Here is a 14,080-nt window from a genome sequence, read left to right on the forward strand (position 1 = left end):
AATATTCTCGTTTTTGCACGCTTAAGGATGCCGGAAAGAATATTATAATTTTTAATCTAGTTCGCAAAGATACGTTGAAAGGCTGCAGTTTGACCTTTCTAAGAAGATTGTTTTTCTGAATTATAGAGCGCAGCAACGCATTTGCGATCCATGGATTCCTAGGAGACGAGAATGTGTGCTTACGGGATACATGGGTTGTGCAGTCATTAATGTAGTCCGTCATTGTTGACAGGAACATGGAATATGCCTTCTCAGGACAAGTTTTCACGTAAAACACTACTTCCAGCATGTGCCGTGCACCTTTCGTGTAAATAATGCTTCATTGATGAAACTTTTAGTGTATTGGCGATGCTGCATACGTTTTCCCGGTGCCAAGACTGAAGAACAGGGGATAATAATCCGTAATGGAATAATCTATCACTCCAGTGGTGCAAATCGGAGGATGAAGACGAAAATATATGGTCTATTAACGTGCAAGAACCAGCAGTGTCACATCTTGTAGGAACCTCAATTAAAGAAGAAAAACATAGCTAAATAAGCAGTTTATATAATCAGAGCACGACTGACAGTTGGGATGAGTATGTTTATGTTGATGTCACCACAAATGATGATGTTTTTATTTTTCATTGGTTAAGATGTCAAGAATTTCTTCTAGCTGTGAACAGAAGTCCGAATGCGAAGATGACGGGGAACGATAAATGCATGGCAGGATTGTATGTCTATTGTTAAGTGGCAAGACATTCCGGTCGCACTCTAACCAGACAGACTCGCACAATAAATTACGGAATGAAATATCGTGACGACGAGTGTACGGAACTGACGAATTCACAAAAATGGCAGATCCACCACTTTGGATCCCACGGTAGTTATGTTCACTAGTGTACCGTGGAAGATCAAATAGATTGCTATCTGCTTGTGTTAGCGACGTTTCGACAAACAGATTATAGAAATGTTATGATCAAGTATAGAAAGAAAGTTTAGCAGATCATCGTGATGCTTTCGAAGACTCCGAATATTGCAGTGAACGAATGAAAATTTTGGGGGTTTATCACGCAGCAATGCTTTCGTTTTATCACAGAGAACATGCCTCTGTTCATGATCGGAATTCGAATGAAGGATGCGCAGACGCACTGATTATGCAAATATTGCCAGATCGTCTACGCTGGAGATACGATAAACGCGACTATTTTCGCACACTTCGTAGCATACAAGCGAAGATAGTAGATATGAAGACACTAATTAACGTGGATGCTCTTGTGTTCGGAGGAGAGCCGTCCGCGTTGTTCGACGAGACGAATCCAGGCTGGGCGCAGCCTTTTCTATACGACTCGGCTACAGCTGCAAGCCTAGGCGTGCGCTCGAGGGGGAGGGGGCGAGGAGGCGAAGGGGGGGGGGCGCCCCCTATTCACCTAAAAAGGGGGGGGGGGCGCTGCGACTAGGGAGGGTGCGCAATGTCAGCGCCATGCAATGACATAATTGGGAGGGGGGCGCTGCGACGAACCTTCGCCCCCCATGAAGGGGAACCCTGCGCACGCCCATGGCTGCAAGCATGCAGGCTCAGCGCGACATGGCGCGCGGAAAAGCGGCGTCACGAAAAGGGGCAAGCGGAGGCCGAATGGCGCCGAGCACAGGCGGATGCGTGTTGATGAAGCTGAATGCGGCTCGCTCTCGGTGACTTTCCGCATGCAGTGACTAGACCGTCAGTACTACGTTCACACAGGCGAACTACCTCCATCTACGTTTATGACAAAACGGACAGCAAAGGCGACGCGCGATCGAAAAACGCGCTGCCGCGTGAGCAACTACCTGCGCTCGGACAACTAAGCGCAAACATCAGCATTTGTTGATTTAGCAGCGTTCGTGCATCGCTGTTTGATAACTTGGCGCTGTCGATTGGGTGACACGAAGAAGCCATCACATGCAACTCTACAGTAAGCATTAGGTTGCTATAATATTGCTTGAGTCCGGCACGCTTGTGCAAAGTTCTCTAGGTAAATCAGTAATTCAGCTAAAATCGTACGTTCGGTTAGAGGTTTTATGCGAAATATAAATATGACGTTTAAAAAAATTATCATTCTGGTTTGCTGCAAGGGCGCACTGATTCAAATTTCTGACCCTGGAGTAATGGCAATAGTAACGTGCGTTACATTTTTTTCGGTAACGGAAGCGCGTTACCTTTTTTGTAAGTAACGTATAGGCGGTAACGCGTTCCTTTTTCGTTAGCGTAACGAGTAACGTTTTTAGTTACATTTTTTTCGGTAATGCATACAACAATGCTGGGGAACTGGCCTCTGAGCTGCAGTTGCAAACGTGAACAGATTAACAGAACAACAACTTCAAGCAATGCGTGGGGTATCATGAGATCCCTTCTGGGCCGGCGCAAGACATCTGTAGCGCAGCACGCGTTGTACTGAAAGAAGGCATCACCAGTGCAGAACTCTCAGAAAAACCAGCAGACATCTTTTTTCCACAGACAAATGCTGCCACGCAAAGAACCCATGTCAGGGATGATGCCTGAGCGGGAGAAGACTCTTCAAAGCAACCTTTCACGGTCACCGAAATCGAAGACGCATTAGGTAGAACGAACACACGAAGTGCGCCAGGCGCTGACGGAATACTATAGGCGCTACGGTAGCGCCTGGTAGCGACGACTTGCCGCCAGGAAACGCGGCAAGCAATCCGAAATACAAAGTTCTGCCGCTTATTTTTTGCGTTTAGTGTGTAGTGCTCCACACACCAGCCAAGGCGCAGGTCTTCTATGGCTGCGACAGCACCTATAGGAAACTGTCATGAATGAATGCGACCTACGCCACTTGTTCTGCGAATGCCACAGGTGAGAAAACAACCCCACCACAACATGGTTCAAATCCATTCACTGTTCAATTATTTTTTTCTGCCTTCCCTTGAATGTCAGCTGTTTTCCCTTACGATGTGCAGAAGGAGCTTTGACTGTTTATTCACAACACTTCTACAACCAGCATAGAAGAGGAGAGGAACCTTCATCTGTGCTGGCTGCTCACCTTCCTCCACTGCATTCACCCCTAATAATCACAGCTATGCTGAATGTTCAAAGGGTCCTCTTCGAATACGGGAAGCGCAAGGTACGGTTCCCAGTGCCTGTAGCAGCTCACCAGTTTTTGTGACGGAGAGTTATCCTGTGCTAGAGCTCGTTAGTGTGAATGGTCGAGTAGCAGTGATTTAGGATAAGAAAGACTCATATTTCTGTAACCCAGAAGGGAGCACGGCTCAGCGTCATTGTCGAAAGAGGAAACAGGAGTGACAGAAGCTAGACAAAATAACAATCAACCTTCTCGATAAATGAGTACCCACAACACCAAGCTAATGGGCACTTTCTCTGCCCATTAGAAAAACAGCGGTACCGGGAACAGAACCCAAAACCTTCGATAAGCTCGCCTCTTTATTCTGCTTTCTCTTGAACTACTCCTGTTCCCTCGCGCAAGTTGGTGTCATTCTCGCACGCGAATGGCCGAACTAAGCATCTTTCCTAACCTTAAATTGACATTAAAGGCAAATTACAGCTCGGTACGCGGTAGTGCACATCGGTAGCGCACATGAATTACAGTAGCGCACAGCAAGAAGCTCACCGCAGGATGCAAAATCACTCTTCCGGAGGAGAAAAGCTTTATAAGGAAAGATGGATATGTTTCAGCGGATTGACGTCATTCAGTTTTCAAGTCTATTCCGAAACCGAACAAGTCACCGAACTGTTTCAGTTATTTGAGAGCGGTTCATGTCACGTCATTAGTCTACAAGCTTATCAAAAGCACGGTCAATACAAGGTTAGTACGGTGGTTAGAGGAAGACAGCCTTCTACCGAACACCCAACACAGATTCAGACTTGTTCTTTCCAATCAAGAAATTATGCTTCGCCTAATGGAGAACGTGGACACCTCGCTTTTATGCCGTCGTATATAGTCGCTGGAGTATAGAGGTCCAAACGACCGCAGAAGGCCCTCCCCTTGTATGAATTATGCAAGCTGCACAAGAAACGGACATCAAGGGCAATATGTACAACTTTCATGCCGCGTTTCTGGAATGCAAAACGCTTCAGGTTCAAGTTGACGACAAGCGCAGCTCTTATCTTCACAACCGGCTTAGTCTTCTGCAGGGAGCCGTAATCTCCCCTACGCTATTCAATCTTGTCCTCAAGCCTATTTTCCTCTAAGACTGGAAGAAATCAAACGCATTGGGAATGTTACTCATGCTGAAGATGTGACGCTATCGGGACTATACGAAAGGTGCGTTCCCTGGAAAAGCAATAGGAGTATATGCAAATCAAGCTAACTATAGCATCGATGACTTCACCAGAGATATTGGACTCACACTGGCCCCAGAAAAGACCGACTTTCTTGTCATCCATTGGGGCAAAAGGTAAAAGGCAATCGACGAAGAAAAAGCCAGCGTCCATCTCTCCACCGGACAGGCACCCATCCTCAGCAAGCATGTGATCCACAGACAGTGAAACCTCGTTAATAGGTATTCGCTTTGCTCGTACTAACGCTTGAAACGTAGTCAGGACGAATCCCCGACCGAGTCTCATTGAGACTAATGCATTCGCTCACCGCCTAGTCAGTAGTGGTTCGTCCTATGCCTTTACTGGTAATTGTTTATGCTTTTTTTTTGCTATGTATACGCCACCCTCTCTGCAATGTATTTATACCTTGAGGGTACTATAAATAAATAAATAAATAAATAAATAAATAAATAAATAAATAAATAAACATGGTTGATCCCACCGTCATAGGAATCGGAATAACACGAAAGTAAAACGCGCCCGTATAGAAGTAACTGAATGTTTACTGTACATTGATATAAGAGAGTTTGCGCAATGTATATTGATGTCTGGCAGCTATAGCACCGTTTAACGTGGATACACCCACTTTGATTGGTGGTACATCTCCATGCCGACGACTAACGTCCATGTTCAATGATTAAACAAACCCTTGTGGTAGCTGTAGTAGTTAATGGTGAAAGCGTAATCTTGAACGAGTTGTGATAGCCAGAAGAGCGTCGCATATTGGACGCGGATTTTGGTCGCCATCCTGCGGCATGTTAAAATGCGATTGAACACCACGGCCGGACTGGAGGGAAACGCAAAGCGCGTCGTGCCGCCCCGGCAGCCCAGCCGCAATTTTTCTCGGGGCCAGAGCCATATATACCCTTCGGGAGAGTTTGGCGATTGTTTCATCTTGCCGCTCTCCGCACCCCGCCCCAGCGCCGCCTTCTTCTCGTGACGTAAACCCTCTCTCCTCGCCTGCGGCGGCGGGCGGCAGTGGCGGCAGCGCGGCGCGGAGCCGCGACGGCGACCGCCGGCACGCCACATTTACACGATTGCTGAGTAGCGCGCGCAGGTCGTAGGTTGCGAAGCTCTTGTGCGAAGCCGCTATATATGGTCTCGCGCGCGTATTCATGGCGTCTGCTTCTCGCATTCACGCTTGAATTTGTTGCGTGCGATGAGCAGTTGTCTAATCCAAAAGCGACAACGCCTTTGGATTAGAAATATCAGACGCAGCAAATTGGACCCCGACCCTACTGCTCCGTGTTATGCGAGATACGTACTTGAGTATTTCGCTTGAATATTGCTGGTATTGTAAACAGCGTACCATTAACACAAACTTATTATTCGTTGTGCAATGGGGCCCTTTCAGGCGCACAAACTTTAAAAATCATTTTGCCACGCTGAAATAAAGGAGTTTTATGGTTCGCGTTTCTAACACTTGAGCACATTGAAATTTTGCAGCGTTCACGCTATAAATGTCAAGCCTGATATGTTGCGTTTACGTAATTTATCGCGCGTTCTGAGCACGAGCTTGGAATGTTACCGTGATGTTGTGAGGGGAAGAATTTATTTCGGTACCGCGGGTTAGGGCCGCCGCGCGTCAGCTGCGGCGTTTATCTGGCATTTGTTGCACGTTATGTGGTCTGCGCGTCTGTGACTGTCAGCCTATGGTGTCAATTACCGCAGTGTGTTGCCGCTTGTGCACATGCTACAAGTTTTACGCTCAATTCGCGCAGGTAAATTAATCCGCACCTCTGTGCTAAGCGAATGTGCCTTGCGCTTTTTATTCATTCACGTATGTGCGCGATGTCTATGCTCGTGCCGGAAGTTCTACTATAGCAAGGGGCCCTCATGTACTCGATAAAATTTCGTGATTAGGAAGTATAGAGCGTGAAGCTGAGCAGAAAAATGATTTTCTAAAGTAAACCAACAGGATGCCCGCTATCAGAGACTAGCAGTACGAAGTAGTGTTTTCATCTAACACCCGCCTTCTAGGGGCCCTGCACCTGCTCTGGCGAAAACAGATGCCTCAGCAAACGCGAAAATTGACTGCCGGCGTCCCGCGTCGGAGGCGTCAACACGAGGGATGTTAAAAATCACGTAATGTCACCATACGACCAAAGCTTGTGACGTCATGATGACATCGAATAACGTGACTTCACGCGATGACGTCATCACATGACTTCGCCGATTTGCACTGCCTTCGTGATTGGCCCACCGATCACGGAGGCTGTGCAAAGCGCCGATGTCATGTGATGGCGTTATCAGGTGACGTAACGTAAGCTGACGTCAACATGACGTCATTGTGACGTCACAAAGTTTAGCTATCTATGATGTCCTAGTAAAGTGATCACATGATTTTTACTGCCTCCAAGATCGGAGGCGTTGCAAGCTTTCTGCTCGTTCCCAGGTCTTGCATTGCCTCCGTGATCGGCGGGCGAGGAGGCTGTGCAAAGCGCCGATGTCATGTGATGCCAATAACAAATGACGTAACGTAATCCGGCGGCAGCATGACGTCGTTGACACGTCACAAATTTGAGCTATCTACAACGTCTTGGTGACGTCATCACAGGATTTTGTGCCTCGCTCGTGTTGGCGCCGAAGCCTCGGGACTCCAGTCAATTCGCGCGTTTCATGAGGCATCTAAGGCGTTCGCCCATGACATTCAACAGCGTGAATTCTGCTTGCATGAACACCCCCATACTGTTGAAAGCACGAGCATGGGAGATCCGATTTCTGACTGTATAGTGACCTTGCGCACTCGCCGGTACTCCGCTCCCGAAGCAAATAAAGAAATCAATGTTATATATATAGTACACAGTTCAGGAGAGTATAGTACACAGTTCGGAGCGAGCATCATCGCTGGGTCAAAAAACTTCTCACGAGATCACTGTGCAGAGAAGCGCCAGCCGCACCGTACTAAACATCTTCAGCGACAGAAACATTACCAAGCGTCGTTATTATTGAACTCAAGCTTTAAAAAATTATTCAAGAAAAAAAAAAACAAAATAGACGCAAACCCACAGGTCTTCATAGCTGGAGAAGTCACCGATGATCACTATACTCCCTCATGCGAATTCTAAGCGCAGCTATCTCTTGAGGCAACGCGAACTGTCTTTTAATGTCTGGCTATCTGCCTTGGAACATTCGTTACATATTGCCACAGAAACTGCCAGTGCTCGAGTGCTACGCACGCCACTCTGTGCATTGCAGGCGTCATCGACATCCCCGTTACAAGCGAGACAGTAGCAGCGCACCCGCCAGTCCTGCATGCGCACGAGCTCCGACCGAAGGGCGAACGTCCCGTACTAGGGACTGCCACTCAGGCACACAGCAACTCTCTTGTGAATTTCTTGAATAAAATGTTTACCACCACCACCACCATGACGGAGGAAGAAAAGCGATGTTAGAGGCCAGTGGCTTGTGATATCGACAGAATCCACGTTCGATGTCTTTCGTCCTCGTTCGCTCTATCGGTTACGCCGAGACGTCAACGGCGATGCCGAACAACGCAGGAACAGGCGCCTAAGAGCTGCGCTCTAAAAGCACAGCGCGTATCGTAGAACATCGTGGACTCGAATCGGCGTGCACAACTCAGTTTCACGATGATTTCGACACGTCTAATTCACTCCATATTCTTCATTAAACTTGTATAGCAATGTTCTTGCACAATTTCGCTTTCGAAATTTGTTTAGGAGCGCTAGATTTCATGAACAAACAGCGCGTACGTAGCCTCAGCCGTGCGCCCGTCGCGCAGAAAGACTATATATGGCGGACGGCGCCGGAGCGGAGGCATGGCGGTGACGTGAAGAGCGTCATCGCCACGCCGCGACGTCACTGCCCCACCCATTCGCCAGACTCTCCCAATCGACGGTTCTGCTCGGGGCGAGCGCGTAGGCTGGGAACGCGGTGTTACAGCCAGGTGAGGCAGGCGCGCGTCGCAGAGCTATTTTTGGTTTTATTAGCGTGAAGCTATGAGCGAGGTCGACGCTTTTACGACGCTTGCGTTAAGGTCGCCACCTCGCGGTGTGTTAAGGCATTGACAAAATTGTACTTCTATTGAAAACGCGCCGAATGGGACGAACATGTAACGCGCTGCAGGTACTAATCGCGGAAGCCACGGTAATGATGAAGTATACTCTACTTTGCCGCACCCAGAGGGCAACACCACCCCGCTGACCGGGAGAGTGGTAGATATAAAAGGCGCGTTTGTAAAGCTTCTAGAGTCTCTGACCGTGGCGCAGTGGATAGCGCGCCCGGCATCTGTTGTTGCGGACCCAGCGGTCGTGGGTTCGATCCCCGCTGACGGAACTTTTTTCTTTGCCATCTGATCGTGTACATTTTTCGACGTCATTTCCGTGATGGAAATACGTCACTGAAGTCTTGGTGGACCCCGGCATAAAACACTTTCGTGTTAATAAATAAATAAATAAATAAATAAATAAATACAGGTTACTACGTATACACTCGCACCGTACCGCGATAAATTTTTGTACCATAAAGTTTACTGCGCCGCTGAACTTGCCGACGCCAAAATGTGCTGCGAAAGGGCTGCCATATTTTCTATAGAAGTGCAGAGATCGGTGGATGAACGATTCTGACTTTCGCGCGATTTTCGCAACGCCTTTGCGGGTAAGCATCCGGAAAGAATGAAGGCGAGATGGCGGCCGCCGACGAATGCGTCAGTATGACTAATAGCCGACAACCCTATCACCTTCAGTTACCTGCCTGGGCACGAACGTGGCGTAGCACTACTTGAAGCCTACTGCCCGCTTTTGACAGGCGACAACCTGAGCGCGCTGAGCCGCCGATCGCTGCCACCTCTTTGTGCGGGACCGTGTTCAAGTGCACGCCGCTTTGCAGAAGCGAAAGCAGCTTACTGTTGCCGATGGCCAATTCCACTGGGAGAGCAGGAGCGGCCACCAAAATTCTGGAGCGAGCACTCGGATTGCACGAAGCTAAATCTGCCAGTGGAATGTGAATGCTTCGCGTGAGGTCACCTCGGAATTTGTTTATGCACACGTAACGTAAACAGGCGCCGTTTTATTTCAACAGCGTCTTAATTTTAATTAAACAAGCGTTTTAATTTGTCCGGCACACCGCTATACGCAAAATGCTTTGCGCTTACCGGAATAATGGATGTTAACTGCGCATGCGCCCTCCCGGTAAACATGGCCGCGCCGCACAAAGCGATTGCCGTTCACCTCGAATCTATCAAGTGGTCGTCGTGCGCTCTGTAGCTCGTTAGCTCCGAAGCTTTTATTTGCTTTATATTCATGTCCTTAAGCATCGACAACAAAACATTCGTGTCGATTCGGCACCGTTTTCGAGAGCCCTACACAAAGGATAAATGCTGTAGGCTTAGCGAGTAGCAATCGCGGAATCTCGGAGGACATAGGTTCCTGTTAGTTGTTTTTATCCTCCATAGCTGGCGCCACTTGAAGTGGCGGCAGCTATGGCAGACGCTATCCGGTATTACGCTACGCCTTCGCGTTACCGGAATACCGGACAGACTAAAAAACCTTTGTCACTACCCCGCTTGTCCATACGCTATCCTCTTCGGCAGGGGCATAGCCGGGGGGGAGGGGAGGAGGGGTTGAACCCCCGAAATTTTTCAATTTTGCTTGCGTATATATACACGCACGCATACAAACGAACGCACGAACATAAGTTGAAGACCCCCCCCCCCCCCCCCCGGAAAAAATTTCTGGCTACGCCCCTGCTCTTCGGTAGCCAGGAAACGTACGCTATCTTTGCGTATCCTATTCTAAAACTAGGCAGTTTTAGAACAGGGTACGCGTCCTTTGCGTACACACGCTTTGTCAGTCCTTAGGCAGTTTTAGAATAGCGTACGCAAAGATAGCATTCGTTGCGGTCGCCCGCTATTTCCGTCACCTTACGGGGGTCCGTAAGATGATTTCGTACGACGCATGCGCAGTGGCGGCCAACGCTAACGTAAAGCTTTGCGTACGCTATTTTAAACTCCCTAGTGACAATGCAGCGAGGTGTCTCGGTCCGGAAGAGGATTTCACGATTTTTCAGAATTCGAAAGAGGATATATCGTATGACTATGACGCATGCACGCGCATTGGCGACAGAGGCCACTGCGAATGCGTCATACGCATGCGCGCTGTCTATAATTGTCTAATTATGTGTAAAAATGGTCTAATTTTAGCTTAGCGTTAGCGTGATAGCTGGAACTAAGGAAATTTTGTTACCGTGTCGCAAACGTTTGTTGCGGATAGCGCGTTTCAGTATAGCGGGATAGCGTTTGCGTGCCGAAGTAGTGACTGGGTCGTCAGTGCATACCTGCCAAGTTTGGAGAAACGGAATCCGGGAGATTTACTCAACGGGGGGGGGGGGGGGGGGGCGTATAAAGTATGCCGACCGCGGGAGGGTACTGCGATAGCAATTATACGGACATTAGGCAGTTTTAGAATAGCGTGCGCAAAGCTTTGCGTTGGCTTCTCGCGCAACTGCGCATGCGTCGTGCGGTAACCGCTTGCGGGCTCCCGTTAAGTGACGGAAATAGCGGGCCGCAAACGCTAATGCTAACTTAGCGTACTGTCAGCGGGATTTTGCGGTCGCCGCTGATCTGTACAGAGTCCAAACCGATAACATCGCTTACACATCGTCTGTTTCACGTGCGAGTAAAAGCGCGCTAGCGCTAGGGACGAACGCGGTTGAAGCAGAGATGAAACGACCCGGCCGTCACCGTCGCGCGAAGGGCACATGCGATAACATCGCTCCGCGTGCAAGGCCTGTCGTCGCTTGCTTACCAGTTATTTCGTCGGGCAAGGGACTATAAGGGGCGCCGTTGAGATGGGGACGGTCGCGAGCGCTGGCGAACGCGCTATCTCGACAGACATTGGTAACGGCTACCCTTTTAAGTGCTGGGCTCTCCACTTAAAGCAGTAGTGACACAAAATTCTGAAGGCGAGATAACTTGTGGGATAGATTTGTGTGTACAAAAACGCATCATCTACGAAATATTAACGGCTGATATAACCTATAACACATTTAGGATCAATTTTTAAATTGCGTGTTGCGCATCTGTACACGGAACATCCCACCTCGCGTCACGACATCAAACAACAGCCACCTGCATCACGAGCTTGTGTTGGCGCCATAATTCTTGCGAGCGCTCTCTCCTAGCGAAAACAGAGTGCGCCTTTTTTATGTACTTATATGTACGCATCACAGGCAAGACACGGCTGCGGCGCTATGACACGTTTGCGTTGGCAGCACTGCGGCACAAAGTGCACAGCTACTTCATGCGCAATGAAACTGAGTTGAACCTTTCTACCATCGTTAAAAAAAAAGAAGAATCCCATCCCTTTCGTTGTCTGGCCACGTATACGTGGCCAGACAACTTTGCTCATGTGGCCAGACAAAGCACTGGACTCGCGGGGCAAAACTGGATTTCCGGGAGATTTTCCTCTGACCCGTACAACCGGGAGAAACATCCAAAATCCGGGAGTCTCCCGGGTAATCCGGGAGACTTGGCAGGTATGCGTCACCAAAGTATGTATGGGCTAAAAGAATGAAAAAAATAAATAAAACCGGAAATGCTCGCCTGTATCCCCGCATGCAGCACTATTCCTACTTTTTTTGGCAATAATAAATGCATATACGAACCACATACTGAAAGCGAAAAATATGTTTCAGATTTGTTTACACAGATCTTGTTTGGCTTACGAACGTTCGAAATGGTAAGCTATAACTCAAAAACTGGAGAGTGCTGATTGTTGTGATTAGTGATGACCACGTGCAGGCTTTGTGCTGTATCTTTACATGTTGTTCTCTCGGTTTTATCGATCCACTGTTATTGTATAAAAGGCATGTGTGATCGCAAATAAAACCATTAGTTGCAAGTTAGCGCTGTGTGTGTGCGTCCCTCTTCTCTGTCCCTGTCGTGGTGCGCTACGCCATATGAATTATGATTCCGAACTAACTAGCCCGGCAACGTGATTAATTAGCAATCATCTGGGCTCTTCAGGCGTATTGTCCTTAAATCCTGGTACAGCTTAGAACGAAATGTTCTGATTTCACAGGCACAGCGACGTAAAGTCCCAGAACAATAACGACTGGCTCGCGCAATGCTATCCGCGCCGTCGAAACCACAGGAACACATATTGTGCAAAGAACCCGAAGAAATTGGAAACACACAGCGACTGGTACTATCCCAGGGATGTAACAGCCCAAGCACGAGATTACACCGTTGTAGCGATCTCTTCGCAGTATCCAACACCTTCGACATACCTCCTCTCGTCCCCTAAAGCGCCGACACCCCTCTTCGCCTTTAAGAGTTTGACGCGATAGAAATATCCGCGCGCGCACGCACACACAGAGTATATATAGAGCTTGTGGAATGGCTGCCGCAGTGCTATAGTTAACCTGCCGAGAGAGGCTGAGCCCCTACTTAAATGTCGAGGAGGGGCTACTAAGCCCTAACCCTGGTGTCCTAGAGACCTAGACTTTGACGTCTACAGCCCCTGCAACACTGGGGCGGACCTGAAACATCTCATCTGAGACTGCTCGCTGAACTCGGACCCCAGACAACGCCTTAATCGCCCTGAATGGCAACCGTCTTCTTTCCAGGACCGCGTAAAACACGGGCGAAGCATCGCCGCGGCCGCCTACGAGCTATGACGGTCGCTGCACGAGTGCCTGAATGACCCGAGGCTCCAGCCACTGGCACCAGTCTTCATCTAGGGTGTGACAGCCAGAGCAGCAGCTGGCAAAACGCACATCAATTATTGTTGCAGAAGGGTTTCGTGAAGGGCCAGTTGGTACATGATGTTGAGTAATTATTGTTGCTCCTCAGTTCACTGAGTCGCCCCCACCCCCACCCTCTTTATTTTTCTCCCCCATCCCAACGCGGATCATTCAACGCCGCTCTCCAAGAGGGAAAACGTAAATAAAGACGTGTTAACAACAACCCCAAAGCCGGCGTTTTGTAGAACGAAGTGAGATGGAATCATAAAGTGAGCAGGCAGCCTAACGTGGTACAACATTCCAATTTACTGCTATATCATTCATTGCTTCGCTCTTGCCGCAAAACACTTTTTTTATCTCACGGCAAATGCGAAGACATACCTGAAGAAACGGCTTTAGGCTCTGTTTGTGTAGCACTTGTTGACAGAATTTTCTTTTCATCCGCTTGTGATGCTTCGTGGTGGATTAGTAGCCGCACTTGAACAGATTTATCGGTGACACGGCCCGGCTCACACGCTGGCCCTGATGACGTTTCTACAGCTTTTCCCGACTCACAAACCAGTCTCGGTGCTGCCTGATGTACTGGCTCTGCTGCGATGTCACCCTGAAATAAATCGGCTTGCGTTGTTGCGAGTGGTAACGCTAAAGATCATTGCCGAGAAAAGAAATGAAAGCCTTCTTACATTATCTCTTTTGCTACAAAGACTTGGTTTTGGCGTGGGCCCGATGGTTCCGTCTTCAGAGAGCAGCGGTCCAAAAATCTGCAACAGGATATGAAAAGATGGGTTACTGACACATACGGGTACTGACACAAAACGGGTATGTATGTCAATTATTAAGATGGATACTTTTCAGACGTGTTTAAAATGATATGCACCCTCTCCGAAACCACCACTGAAGCTTGTGCGTTTTGGGTTAGGTTCATGCTTTCGTTGTTCGACAATGTGTCGCACCGATTAACCAACACCTCGAAGAGGAGGAGGAGACGTTGAGGACAGAAAAATACGCTATTTATGCAACCCTAAATGGGAACACGTTTCAGCATCTGCAGGTGAATGGGTA

At 48.5% G+C, this 14,080-nt stretch overlaps 1 long non-coding RNA gene across 1 annotated transcript in view; it reads right to left on the minus strand.

The window, feature by feature from the left end:
• LOC119383895 (uncharacterized) overlaps positions 1-13,787 on the minus strand; it is a 46,002-nt gene extending 32,215 nt beyond the window's left edge. The window contains exons 1-2 of the long non-coding RNA XR_007415196.1: positions 13,702-13,787; positions 13,400-13,622 (exon numbers count right to left, since the gene is read on the minus strand). This is a non-coding gene — a long non-coding RNA (uncharacterized LOC119383895). The remainder of the gene's footprint in view (positions 1-13,399; positions 13,623-13,701) is intronic.
• Between the last annotated feature and the right edge of the window lie 293 nt (positions 13,788-14,080).

This window comes from Rhipicephalus sanguineus, chromosome 2, assembly GCF_013339695.2.
Source record: "Rhipicephalus sanguineus isolate Rsan-2018 chromosome 2, BIME_Rsan_1.4, whole genome shotgun sequence".
Classification (NCBI taxonomy): domain Eukaryota; kingdom Metazoa; phylum Arthropoda; class Arachnida; order Ixodida; family Ixodidae; genus Rhipicephalus; species Rhipicephalus sanguineus.